The sequence below is a fragment of the Leuciscus leuciscus genome, assembly GCF_965113295.1.
Source record: "Leuciscus leuciscus genome assembly, chromosome: 2".
Classification (NCBI taxonomy): Eukaryota; Metazoa; Chordata; class Actinopteri; order Cypriniformes; family Leuciscidae; genus Leuciscus; species Leuciscus leuciscus.
The window spans coordinates 8451965-8466351 of NC_138726.1; the positions used below are offsets into that span (position 1 = coordinate 8451965).

General features: G+C 38.1%; 1 protein-coding gene and 1 long non-coding RNA gene across 3 annotated transcripts in view; one reads left to right on the top strand and one right to left on the bottom strand.

Moving 5' to 3' along the window:
- The window catches only part of zfhx3b (zinc finger homeobox 3b), a 150432-nt gene extending 143483 nt beyond the window's left edge, over positions 1-6949 (bottom strand). For both annotated transcript variants that reach the window (XM_082161297.1, XM_082161294.1), the window contains exon 1: positions 2845-6949. The gene's annotated coding sequence lies outside the window, so the exon portion shown is untranslated. The remainder of the gene's footprint in view (positions 1-2844) is intronic.
- LOC309492393 lies at positions 7-3670 on the top strand. Its single transcript, XR_014203527.1, has 2 exons — positions 7-2632; positions 2714-3670. It is a non-coding gene; the product is annotated as an uncharacterized lncRNA (long non-coding RNA).
- Positions 6950-14387: the final 7438 nt, after the last annotated feature.

Here is a 14387-nt window from a genome sequence, read left to right on the forward strand (position 1 = left end):
TGTAACACAGCGACTATCCTTACAGCAGCCCAACAAGCACACAAATCTGTTCATAGCCTATAATAACACAGTGTTAAGTACATACACACAACACTGCTTGAATATGGACGCGAGTTACTAAATGCTTCGTGTTTAAGTGTTTCACGACCATGTGAAACACAAAAGGCAAGACAGACAACAAATACTGCAACAATATGACTTCCTACAAATGAGTCAACTGCCATCAAAATCACTGTCCGCAAAAGGATTAGCCCTGAATAGCCTATCCATGAGTTTTTGAAGAGTGAGTGAGATGGCAAAGACCTTGCCTGCTGTCTTTGTTTTGTCATGGTGAAAGCCAGAGCTCAGAGCACAGAGAGAGAGAGAGAGAGAGAGAGAGAGAGAGAGAGAGAGGGGGGGGGGGGGGGGGGGGGGGTAAGGAGAGCTAGAACGAGTGAGAGTCCACACACAGCATCTGAATTATACTATATATATTTTTTGTGTGACGCTTGTAATTATTGCTCCCCCTCTACTAGGCAGCCGAGAGACATTAAACCCCTGACTTATCTTTCCTGTTCCTCCCTCCATCCCTCCCTCATTCTCTCTCCTATAAACAGAAAAACTGGGTTGCTCACTATGCCCCTTTTTAAACGGTTAAGAAAAGGGAAAATACTAAAATATAATAACGAAATCACACAATGGCTCTGCCTGCCAATTCTCCCTCACACACACAGATTTCTGCAATTCAGTTGTAAAAAAAAAAAAAAAAAAAAAAAAACATATAAATATATAGACCAAACTGAATAAACCTACACTTTCCAGACACTGCACAGTCTTAACCTACACAAGTGTGTGTCGTCCCTGCGTTAGCTTCTGGTTCCTCTTGTTACGACACGTCGGGAAGGATAAAAAGGTCTTGGGATTTGTGTTTTTCTGACCTCTTCCCTGATTCCTTCGATATGGCCCGTGGCTATTTGACCCTGTCTATCCTCTCAACTCTTTTTGCATGCATGCCTTCCTTCATGAGCACTATCTCTCTTTCTCCCCCCCAAAAATAAAAATAAATTAATTAATAAATTACTTCAAACTAAGGACTTTTTCAAACACGCTCTCTTTTCGACTGCTCTTTTGATGGTCAAACTTGAGGTGCATTTTTATAGTCTTGCTAACCCCCACAATCTCTGTGTATTGTTTGACCCCAAAACATAACCCACCCCACTCTTTTCCCACTCTTCGCTGGATTGGTAATGTTGGGTTTTTCCCTTCTCTTTCTTTTTTATCTTTCTTCCACTCACTCGGTGACCCCTGCTCCCTTGTTTCTTGCCGTCTGACCCCAAGTCTCTCAACCTCCCCCTCTCTTTCTTCCCCAACCCTGCACATCCATGAGCAACTTGCAAACAGTCAGTCAGCTCTGGGTCTGTCTGTCCTTCCATTGCATCTCTTCTGTTTTCTCGTTTTCTGTCTCACTGTGGGCTACATTATATCATTGTTATGGATCCACATTTCAGTTTGTTCTTGTCAGTATACCTTTGAAGGATTATCTATCTCTCAATAGCTCTTCGTTCACGCCACTTTTGAGGTCCCCATCTCATTTAATTTTTTTTCACATTTTTTTTTAAAATTCATACTACACCTGTGGTCTTCATTAAGTTTTAGCTTTATTAAAATTCGAGCCCCTCGTCTAGCTAGGCTATTTGTGGGGCAATTTCACCTCAATAGTCTAAGCTAGTTCGAGCTAAGCGACCCGAAGTTGTTTGGCGATGTTCATAATTTGAATAGTCTTTTTACGTCGATTTTTTTCTCCCTCAGGAGAACGTACGCAAGTTGTAAAATGTAATAGCTACTGATTTCGTTCTCGTTGTCTCTGTAGTTGAAATTATATTTCATCTCCTTGTTTTGATTTTTAGATTTACAAATTCACGCCGTATGAGTGGGTTTCTCGTTTTAAGTCATTCGCCGTAATCGCTGTGTGTGTCGCGCGGCTCTTCGGGCTCTGAGCTCCGGTTGATCCGCTCCTGAGACCCGGGGCTCCGTCTATACCAAACACACTCCCCTAAACACTCACACACACTTCACACACATGCCTATCGATTTGCATGTGACTCCGACTGGGAAGCAGCAAAGAACAACTTTAACGTCGCTTGGAATGAAAAATAAAACGAGAAAAGACGGTGAAAGTGACAGAAGCGAAAAGTAGAGGAACTGAAATGCACAGCAAAGCAAAGGGCGGAGAAATCCACACTAGAAGGGACTCGAAAAAGTATCGATGGGCGCAATATTGAGGATTTCTGCTCGCTAAATGAGGGAGGAAATGAAAGTAAAGGACGAACGGGCATATCGGTGTAAAAATGGAAAAAGCGGGCGACGCTTCCCGCTCAGCGGACGCGGACGGACTCGCAGGCTGGACTAAGACGCTCCTCTCCCGGCTACGATCGCGCAGAGCTCCCGCTACTCTCTCACCACCCTCGTACATCGACACCCTCTCAAAAACCTCTTTCTTGACACTATTCGGTCCTTTTGTGACCCGTGTGAATACATGAACATGCAGAAGTGTGTTTTAAATCCAACTGTTTGGAAAAAGGAATCGCTGTCTTGCCCTTTTCTTTTCTTCCAGACATGAGAAGAGCGAGGACGAAGCCAGATGTAAACACAGGTAACGATACTAATAAACGGCAGCAAATAAAAGGAACTTGCATGAAAATAACTTGCGATCGCCTGTTCTTTATCCTGCTAGGAGAAAAGGCAAAGCCGGGGCTGATACGGCGAAATCCCGAAAGCCATCGCTATAGTCTGTTATTGAAACTAAATATAATCGTAACGCTAAGAGAGAGACAGAAAGAAAGAGAAAGCAAAGTTACAACTTACAATGTTTGGCTGCCGCTTTGAGATCCTTGCTTTTTAATCCAGTATTGAGACGCTTTGGCTAAAGATCCCATCAAGGCAGTCCCTTTTGGTCAGTTTGCGTTTAGGATGATGGTAAAAGAAAGATCATTGTTGTTGCGGAGAGTAAAAACCCGGAGTATTAGTTGTAAAGGCAATATAAAAATAATTTGGATGCAAAGCAGGCGATGAGTCTTGTGTTAGAGGGAGAGAGGAAGAGGTGAAAGTGAGATCTGATGATTGAAAAGAAAAAAACTCTTTGGATCTTTATTCCTGCTAATTAGTTTCCTGCAAAAAATGGCTGTGATTAATTCAGTGCGCATGTGCTTCATTACACAGGCACGACGGGAAGGGCTAATTAGCCACCTTCTGGATCAATAAGATTCAGCAGAGAGCCGAGGAGAGAGAGAGGGAGGAGGGAGATAGAGCAGGGAGGGAGGGATGGAGGGATAGATGGAGAACGAGAAAGAGGAAAGTAGTGATCGGGAATTGAAAATATGGAATTAAGTACAGCACAAAGTAAGAGTTGGATGAGAAGGAAGACACTGAAAGTTAATAGTGGATAGGCGCGCGCGCAGCCCCTGCTGCACAGTGTTATTTGCTCGCGAGACGCGCTAGTTTAGATTTAGAAATCAAAACGTGTATGTTTATGAAATAAAATAGCGCAGTTTTAACCTCGAATACGCGATGTTTAGAGCGCTTACAAACACCGACAAGTTCGTCACACTTTCAATTGCCTCTTATTTAAGAAAATCATCTCATGACAGGATTAACACTGTTTAGAATTTTTTTTTTTTTTTTTTTTTTTTTTGAATAAGCTAAAGTGAAACAAAGGCGGCTTTATGTGGACACTAATAAAACGCAACTCTCTTAGTCATTGCAAATGTTAAATAAGCAAAATACATTGGTACATTTTAGTGTAGGCTATAGGCTATCTGCTGTATTGTGAACAACAAACTTAAAACATGCCGAAAATAGCAGGCTACTTTTAAAAGGCATACAGGCTTGTAACAATACGCATTTTGCATAAACTCTGTATGTATTGACAAATAGTTGAGAAAAATAATCAGCTCTATTTAAAAAAAAAAAATTATAATCTGATTGTGGGGCTGAACCTCTGAATTTCTGTATAGAAACATCCAGGAACTATTAAAACACTGCGCAATCTTAAATGTGATTATTTTTGCATGCACGTTAACCATTTGGATTATATCTGCATTTTTGGTGTTTTTATTTTCTGAAGTAAATATAGACTGCTAATTAATGGTTAGCAACACATGCATGTAACATAACACGTGTAACATCGTTATAAAGTATTGTCATTTTAAGTGCAATAAATTAAGTTTGACTTTTATATATCGTAATAACATCTGAATATACAGCCTGTGTCCCATCATGCTAGATCTTGAGATGAGTGCACGAGGAGGAATCAAGACATTGCAACCGAATGCGAGGAAATACTGCAAAAGCTAGACAGTACAAAATCAACCACTTCCCTCTTTTTACCTTTTCTGGACGAATTGAAATAATTCCTGTTAGAGTCAAACGCAATGTAGGTTACATGCTTTAATTTATTGACTTTGAGACGAGCAGTACATGATAAGAGATGCTTCTTCAGATATTATCTTTAGGAGTAGACTCGATAGAAAGTTGAGCCAAAAAGCACTGTATAGATTTTAGGCATATGAAAAATCTTAATATATGAAATTCTCTGTTTCTGTTCCCCTCTTCCTCTCCTCTCTCTCTCTCTCTCTCTCAGTAACACACAGTAGGTGAAGAGAGAGAGAGAGAGAGAGAGAGAGATAGAGAGAGAGTGCAATGTAAAAATCACAAGTTCTTTAATAAACAGTTTTAGTCCTGTAATTTAGTTACTTTATGTAACATTACTCTAAACAGCTCAACGTGTTGTTTTTAATATGTTATTACAATCTAAAGAGAATGGCATTTGAAAATACGTAATGTTTATTTAGTTCTACATTTCAATACCATGTAAATCGTTCCTTAAACAGGCAGCGGCATAAAATGACACGATACGCGTTACATGCTGTTTTTGTTATTTTTGTTATTTTTATAATTCTCGATAAGTAGTGTAACTTTCAAGCGCGTGCATTCAAAGAGGTGACATTTGATCAATAGTAACAACTGTAGTATAGATCGGTGGGTTTCTCCACAGGTTTGCTTTTTTCACTTTGCCCCAAAACAATTCTCCTACTCTTGGTGGTCACTTAAGACGCCCTCTTCCCGAATCAAAAGCGTGTATCCCGATTCCGACCTTTGAGTCCTGGGCAGTGTCCTTTCTCATGATAATTCTATTGTTGATTCTCACTAAAGAAATGACAATTCCTCTCTCTCTCTCTCAATGACTACTTTCACTATTGACAACTCTAAGGGGCCCTTATCCTGCCAAATACAACTAACCTGCTTTTATCGATTACATAATGTTTATTGGAAAATGATCAGATAGGCTATAACTTTTTATTTGTGTTCTCTCTCTCTCTCTCTCTCTCTCTCTCTCTCTCTCTCTCTCTCTCTCTCTCTCTCTCTCTCTCTCTCTCTCTCTCTCTCTCTCTCTCTCTCTCTCTCTCTCTCTCTCTCTCTCTCTCTCTCTCGGTTGCACAACGAAATTTAGACAATGTGTTTTGCCGATTTTTTTTTTCAGAATGCATGGTGACAAATTCCGTGATAGCATTATAGGCTACAATATAGCCTGTATCTGAAATAACACTAATAAATGTGTATTGTGTGCTGTACAATTCTAATTGATTGATGTGTGTATATTATTTAAGTATAAAACATTGAAGTGGTCATACAACATGCCATATAGGATAATAATGCTAACAATAATCACCACAGGAAATGTCATATGTCAATGTAATAACATTGCAGTACAATGTTGTGTTTGAATAAATATTTAGAATATAATAAGCATTGTATTTTATTTTATTTCAATCTCATGTAATATCATTCTGAATGTGTTGGAGAGCATGGAACTCTTCGCTTTGGGGTTTTCAAGGAAACACACCTATTGCCTCTATGAAACCCATTGCACATACTGAAGCATTATCACAAACGGCTATCGATGCAATATACAAACAATAGCAATATTAAACACTTTTTCGTGTAATAGACGTGGCAGTGCTGTGTGTGCGTGGATAGCGCGTGGGTGTCCGTGTGTGTATGCACGCTTAAATGTAGGTTATAGTTTTAAAAGCATATATTTTATTATTGCTGACGCGTGCATTGCATATGTGCAATATTAAGCAGGACTGCACATTCGCAGAAACTAACTTCCGACACGTGCGAGGAAAAACAGAAGTGACAAATGAAAAGTTACAAAATAAAACGTCGATGTGTTTGATATGCGTACAGATTTTGCCTTGAGAGAATCTTCAGGATTGGTGGTGTGCCTGCTCTCTTGGGGAAGAGGGATTGTAAAAATGAATGAATGGAAAATAGAGTGCGTGAACAGTTCGAGGGGCAGTGAGATAATAAGAGGCCGGCGCGTGAAAAGGGACAGAATCAGAGCTTGTCTGTCGCTTTGTAACCTGCCATGCCCAATCTAAGCATATTTGAATATGCAGTGTGGTCCTGTCTGGCGCTTGATAGCCGAATTTATGGACGCAAATATCAGCTTAGCTTCGTTTTCCTCAACAGATACACACATAATCGTCATTGCATGCTCTTTTAATATAGGCTAAATGTGTTTCTTATCTGTTAGGTCCAATCAATCGCGAATGCTCTGTCCTAAATATGACTGGGAATGACTGAACAGACAACTAAATATGCATGACCAACCCCTCATGGTGAACATGCTGATTGATCTGACTAGAGATGTGTGCGTAAACTTCGGCCCATCGCCGTGCAAACAATGAATTCCACATATGAACTCTAAACTGCAGTAACAAAATCGCAATCCGTTGCCATTTTATTTATGATGAAAACAACATGCTAAAGACAAAAATGTTAATAATAAAATAAAATTGTAAAAAAAAATAAAAAAATAAAAAAATGTGCGTGCATGCATTTTTTTAGTAGGCCTATTTCAAAAACCTCATGGACCACGCGTGCCACAATTGAATAATAAAGAGCAGTGAGGAAATGAAAAGAAATAAAGACAGCTGCCTACAAGAGCCGCGTAACGTGAACAAAAGGCGAAGAACATTTTAGTCCAGGTTAAATATATACTGAAAAGGAAATTTTGTCACTGCCATTAAAATGCAAGCAAGTTCAAGTCGAATTCGCATAGAGCTATCAAAGGTTTTTTTCATCTTCATGCGTCCCTAATGACAGAACATCGCGCTTAATTAACATTTTTCTGCATGGTTAACTAAATGCAACTTTAACTTAGTCACCAGTCAACAGCAGAGGCTTTTGGGGAATGGGCCCTCCAACGGGCGCATGCACTGTCTGCAGCAGAGCAGGTGAGAGTTGTGGCGCATGGATGGTCAGAATCACACACTGGGACTCAGAGGCATTGACTGCACAAGAGCATTGTCCGGCCTGAAGCCGCGGGTGACGGCATGGGGCAGGACGTGTTACCAGGTGCAATGGCAGCGCCCTCTTATGTTCACTCTGGCCAAGGGGCTCACACACCACATGAACCTGCCTTGTCAGGGATATATGTTCCCTATCTGCCATCATCCGCTGATCTATACCTGTCCTATGTCACCGGACTGCGTCAAATCAAGCACACATATGCATAAAGTTAATGTCTGATTGCAAATGAGATTCCTTGCTTCAAATTTTATCCACCATCATCAAACATCTAACTTTACGCACGAAGCTCTCCTGAAAGGAGTGTGGCGCGCGCGACCGGAGAGCTTTTTTTGTGTGTGTTCGAGTTTTTGGGGGCAATTTTAAAGCAGATAAACAAAAAATCTGATATGATGGAAATCATAAATAATAATAATGCAGAAAACAACCGCACTGTATAAATAAATAAACGCTGTGAGACAGAATAAATAATATTGCACTTACTGCAAAATTATTTTATGACTGTGTAACATCATACTTCACATAGATAAAACGACATTGGTCTTATTATGATATAAATCAGCTCGCAGATATGATAAGCAGGTGAGTGAACCAAATATGATGCGCGTCAAAGGAATGTCTTAATTATCATCACATTAAAGACAAACAGAACAAGCATCGTTATTTTTACACATGAAAACATGCCATCTCTTATTTCAAATGTCACTGTATAATGTTTGAATAATACGCGGTTTTATTTACATGGTTATATTATTGTGTGATGTAGAATGTTTAATCGAAGTACTTATTCCTAAATGCTACCGTTTCTGAACTATAAACATTTAAATGAACTATTAAAACCAATTATGTACTGTCAATAAATACATACTCTTGTAATGAGAATGATGTTTTACAGATAGACTACAATCTGATACTATAAAGCACTTATATAAAATGTGGAACAAATATGTCCAGTATGAGAGAGGTGGACGCTCTTAATTAACGCAAAATGTCTGATATGCGGGGGTAAATTAATAAAATAAAATAAATATATATATATTGCTTTTACTGTGTCAAAACGCACTTTATACTCACTAATATTTGGATATTTCAACGATTGTGCTCATGAATACAATATAGGGCTGTACGTGGCTAAATATGTTCGTGTCTTTTTGTTTTGTGCTGTTACACATCATCTGTATGTTTTGTATACCGCAATGTCTGCAAATAAAAAATAAAAATAAAAACAACATGCGTTTTTAAATTGATTTTAAGAAGCATCACTTCAAATTAATTAACTAATTAATTAAGGAGAACGTTCCTGGTAATACATAGTTTCTTGTTTTGGGTAGATGGTAGGACGAACATTTTAAATAACCCACATAAGAAAGGACAATTTATCATCTTAATTATATATTTTTAAAAAAAAAGTTAATTTACAATCATAAATACTAATTAATCAAAGTTACAATATATATACAAAAAAATTAGGTCATATCTTGTCCTTCTCTAAAAAACAATTCGCACCAACTTTTTGATTGAGTAATTAATTAATTAATTATGCATATATTTTTCTCTTCAAATTAATAAATATTTACCCTTACATTACATTCTAATACTAATTTAGATCGTTAAAGTTACATAATACTGCCCCCAAAACGTGTAATTCGAAAACAGAATTAACATATTTGAACTCTAATTGTCGCTAAATAAATTATGCAATAAAAAAACCCCCAAAAATAAAACAAAACAACGAATCTCTACACAAGATATTTAAAATCAGTACGTTATATTTGCATACAGACCGGTAAAATGGTGTGTTAGGCTCGGTTTCATTCGAGACCTGCTCAGAAGCATAAACGGTCCAGATGTATATATGTTTGGAAAATATTTAAAAATAAAAATAATTTAGCCTATTATAGCCCTTAAAATTACAGTGAAAAGCCGAACATATGAATGTGTCAATTGAATATAAAACACCTGCGTGCATCTGCCTCTCTGTCTGTCTGTGTGTGTGTGTGTGTGTGTGTGTGTGTGTGTGTGTGTGTGTGTGTGTGTGTGTGTGTGTGTCACCGATCGTTGTATCTATTATTACTTTAATCCAAAATCTACCTGGGCATTTTGTTGGCAAAATTCTATCATCATTTGTTTTGTCGATATAAGACACGAGCTCTGAGAAGAAACATGCCCACACATATAGGCTACATACAGTCATTTATGTTTCTCAGTAAGCGTATTATCTTCATAAAACAGCAAAAGCACATTCAAACAAACCTTTAAAAATCTAGGAACGGATCATATTCACTGTCTGCGCGGTTAAGCAGAGCAAATGTCTCTGTTCACGGTCGTGCAACAATCAGAAAGAAAAGCAGCCTGGAGCAAGTCTGCGTCCAGAGGAGCTACAACTGCAAAACCAGCTCATCCTCATACCGCCGATTCTCTGCAACCTCCATTTTATCTTTGTGCAGGTAAGAGAATAACACAAACATAAATCTCAGGAATCAAGAAAAATACTTTCCACGCATCTCGATATCATCATTCAATATAGACCGAGTAAAGCGCGCAATCTGCATATTTCAGGCCTGCACCTCCGACAATATGCGTTTTCACTACATTGCTACCCATTCAATTTAACAATTCACATATGAACATATAATAATCATGATAAACAAATATGGCCACCTGACTGTCCTGTCCATAAAATAAGAGAATACACATATTTACAGAAAAAATATGGTTTGTTAAAGCAAAGCTTAATATATAGGCTTATATGTCCACAGTCCCCAAACAAGTTTCATGTATAGCAGATGGAAGCAGAAGACACTGAAGGGCAACAGCGATGTAGGGCTCCCGCCAAGGGTCACCGTGTAAATCCTTCCCCACTTCCATCATCTGACAGCTATGGCAGGATTATGTGCAAAGCTTTGCTCAGGAAATCATTTCATCTCAAAGAGAAGACCCCGAGTCTCCAACCGAGAAATACAGTGATTTCATGACCCAAATGCCACGAATAGTTAGCTTAAAAATTAGACAGATGACATTTTGTTGACAAATCTTTTCAAAGACAAATGAAAGAACAAACCCAGGAACAAATTCTTCCATGCAGCCTTGTATTGTGTGTGTGTGTGTGTGTGTGTGTGTGTGTGTGTGTGTTGGATTTTAAAGCCTCACAATTATTATATTTAAACATAAACAGTTACCAGTCAAACATCTAAAAAGTCATTAAGACATCATTTAATTATGTGTAAAATACTTAAATATGTAAATTAAATATATAGTTAAATAATTCAGTGAAACATCCTGAAGACGAAAATTATGTGTGAAGTCTGAATAAACAGAAAAGTGACAAAACATGAAATGCAGACAAAACAAATGTCTACAGTATTGTAACAAACAATTTGCAATGCATTTCTGAATGTAATATGAATAATTTATTCAGATAATGGTAACACTTTACAATAAGGTTTCATTAGTTAACATTAGTTGATGTATGTACTAACGACGAGAAATACATTTATTACTGTATTTGTTAATCTTTGTTAACGTTAGTTAATAAAAAACAGCTGTTCATTGTTAGTGCATTAACTAATGTTTACAAATACAACTTTTGATTTTAATAATGTATTAGTAAATGTTGAAATTAACATGAACAAAGCTTAATAAATGCTGCAGAAGTGCAGTTTATTGTAGTTAACTGACGTTAACTAATGAAACCTTATTATAAAGTGTTACCCAGATAACAATAAATATAGTTTAAGATGGTCTGAAATGTATGTTTTATGCAAATGTAAAACAATGCATTAATAACTATTAAAGTGATTATGTTGACCATAATGAAAAAAAAATTTGTAAAAAAAAAAAAAAAAAAAAAAAAAAAATCTATTCTGAAATATACATATTGTGTTCAGTATCCTAATTCACAAATTTAATGTACAACAATATAAGAATAAGAGAAAAGGTAATACGAGTAATTAAGGAACGAGGAAAAGGCCAAGTGGAACAACATGGACCAGAAAATCCTGCCAAAGCCTAAAACCTGCAACTAGTCTTGTGGTTGATGTAGCTGGGGTATAATTGCAAGTGACCACAGCGGCTGGAACATAGTTGCACGGTGCTTAACCCTGCCATTTCCCCCGTCCCTGTGACCTCCAGGACGCGGAGGCAGGTGGGCTTCTGCAAAATTGTGTGGGGGTAGGGGTTGACGTCAAAAGGGGGGCAAGCTGTGCATCACGGCCAGTAACACATGAATGCTGCCCCGTAAGGGTCGACGGAGACCCCGTCTGGCCTTGGAGCTCCACACGCCCATAAAACAAGCCATTAAAAAAGCCGTTCACGGGCAAAGCATGAGCTCGTTAGGACAATTAACAAGAGAGGTGTTTAACTTGGCACTACATTAACACTCCAGGAGGGACTCTGCCTAAAAACAGGCCACCAAACAACACGACTGTGTGTGTGTCCCCAACACACAACATCACACAGAAAATTCAATGCCGCATGAAGTCCAGCTATACAGAGCGTAAACCTTTACAAATAAAAATAATAAATTACACACAGTATATGTTCCCCAGCCAATCAAAAGCATTAAAATGATCAATTTAGCCTTACGAAATAACTGAAACACTATTATTATACTGCATTATTAGAGATGCATTATGAGGGCCACAAACACACAAATGCATTCGCTATCTCTCCGCGGATAAACAAAGCATCGGGACGTCCCTTTCAGAAACTGGACGACGGCAACACCGCCACAATATTAGTCAGTACAGCGAGGCCAGCGGGAATTATTCCTCTATTTTTGTCTCACAGATCTAGCCGGGCAAGAGACAGGAGCCGGGCTGTGTCAAAATGACACATTCAACTCATCCATAATGAAAGTAAATAAGAAGTGTGATAATCTGCATTTCATGTATTTTTTTGTGGGCTCTGCGATATGCAGAAATTCGTTCCTTGCAGAGAAAGAGTCTATGACCAAGAGAGATAAAGGGAATTGCTTCTCCCATCCTCTGTTTAGAATTGTAAATATGGCGTATAGGCATTGCTGCTGTCCAATTACATATATCTTTCATGTATGAAATCATGCATGGCTCTTTTTACCGCGAGGCCAAGGAGGGCCGGCACAAAGGGAGCGACCCCGGCCGCAGTGCAGTACATCCCTCATGCAGAGCGGGGTCTGGTGCCGGAGCCCTGGGCTAAGAGCACTGTTCCATTAGCGCTCTCGGATGAAGGGGAAAAAGGCGGGTGAAGAGGAGGAGGGAGGGGGGAATTGGCTCTCCTGACGGGGGCGTTCACCGCTTATGACTTCTGCTGACTTACATTCGTCCTGTTGTGAGCGTGCCTGACCCCTCAGACCCTGTACCTTTGACGTAGCCCTTCGCAAGAGCCCATTTCGGAGTCGCTAATTAGTTTAGCAGAGATGGATTTTTTTTGCTTAATGCATTAAAGTGTTGCATTTTTTTTTGTTTGATTTAAGCAAAAAATAACAAACGAGCAAGATGCACGAAAAGCTTTAGTGCTCCATCTGTTAGGTTATTTATTTATTTGCTTTCTCTTTCCCCACAAATGACAGCTCCCCACTGTGTACTAATATCAAATGACCTAAATTTGGCAAAATTACTTTGAACTTTTCAAACAAAGGCCCTGCTCTCTTTTTGGAACCTGGCTGATTCCCAGAGTGTCTTGCCTCCTTGCCCGTCTGTTTTCTTTTTAAATGCTTAATTATATAAACACTATTTACTTGCATTCAGGGTTACACAGAGAGCAGCGAATACCATCATTTTGAACAGCTAAAGAGCATGTATGTCTATCATGTTAGCGAAACAAAAATATCACTGCTTAACATTTACACAAGAATATGCTAGACAGCGTAACTACACTGTACAATTTTTATAGAATAAACTTAAAATGTACTCCATGTGGTGACATTAAATCAACTGGTTTTATTCAAATCAAAGAAATCATTTAATAATCACCAAAGACACCAATGAAAGTCATTTTAAGGGTCAGATCAGACAGAAAAAAGCTCCATAAGGCAACTACTACAATGCATAATATAGGTGAAATGGTCAGAGGAACATTAAAAATTAAATTCGTGTGGCAAAATATTCAGATTCAAGGTGAGAAATTTGTTCATAGTGCATCTCCCATCATTGACGTGCAACAAAATTACTCTCATTCTAAGAGCAAGTATTAAATGAATAGATTCTGGGTTAATACAAGTTAAGCTCAATCGACAGCATTCGGGGTAATATGTTGATAAGCACAAAAAGTAATTTCAACTCTTCCAAAAAAAAGTTACACTGAGGTATTTTCAATGGAAGTATGCAGAAATGTGAAAGTAAAAAAAACATGAATTGTTATGTCAAGACTTGTGTATTATTTGAGCTGAGTTTTTCTCATCATTTTAGTCATTTAATGAAGTTGTAAAATAGAGAATAAGTAAGCAATTTGTTCACACTAAAATCATATTAGCATATACGTTGTCTTGTATGAGTAACAGTGAGTATTTACATTTTCTCAGATTCGATTGAGCTTCTGTTTGTTCGCTGACACAAGTTTATATGTGAATAAAAGCCTAAAGTCTAATCTGTTCATTATATAAACCGAACGAGTCTCTTCAGAAAATGTGGATTAAACCAATTCATTTGGATTAGTTTTACAAACTCTTTATGAACTTTTTGAAGCGTTAAAGTGGTAGTTTGTCAATGGAGGGACAGAAAGCTTTCAGATTTCATCAAAAAGATCTTCATTTGTGTTCCGAAGATGAACGAAAGTCTTAAAGGTTTGGAATGAAATGAGGGCGAGTAATTAATGACAGAGTTTGAATTTGGAATATTCCTGTAGCACAACCTAACTTGCATTGTGTAGTTGAATATGCAAATATGCAAGTGCCAATGATGTTGACTTTCAATCAATCAATCAATCAATCAATCAATCAATCAATCAATCAATCAATCAATCAATCAATCAATCAATCAATCAATCAATCAATCAATCACCTTCTTTGCACCTAAGCATCTTTGAGCCAAACAAATTCAATCAGCACACATTCCCTC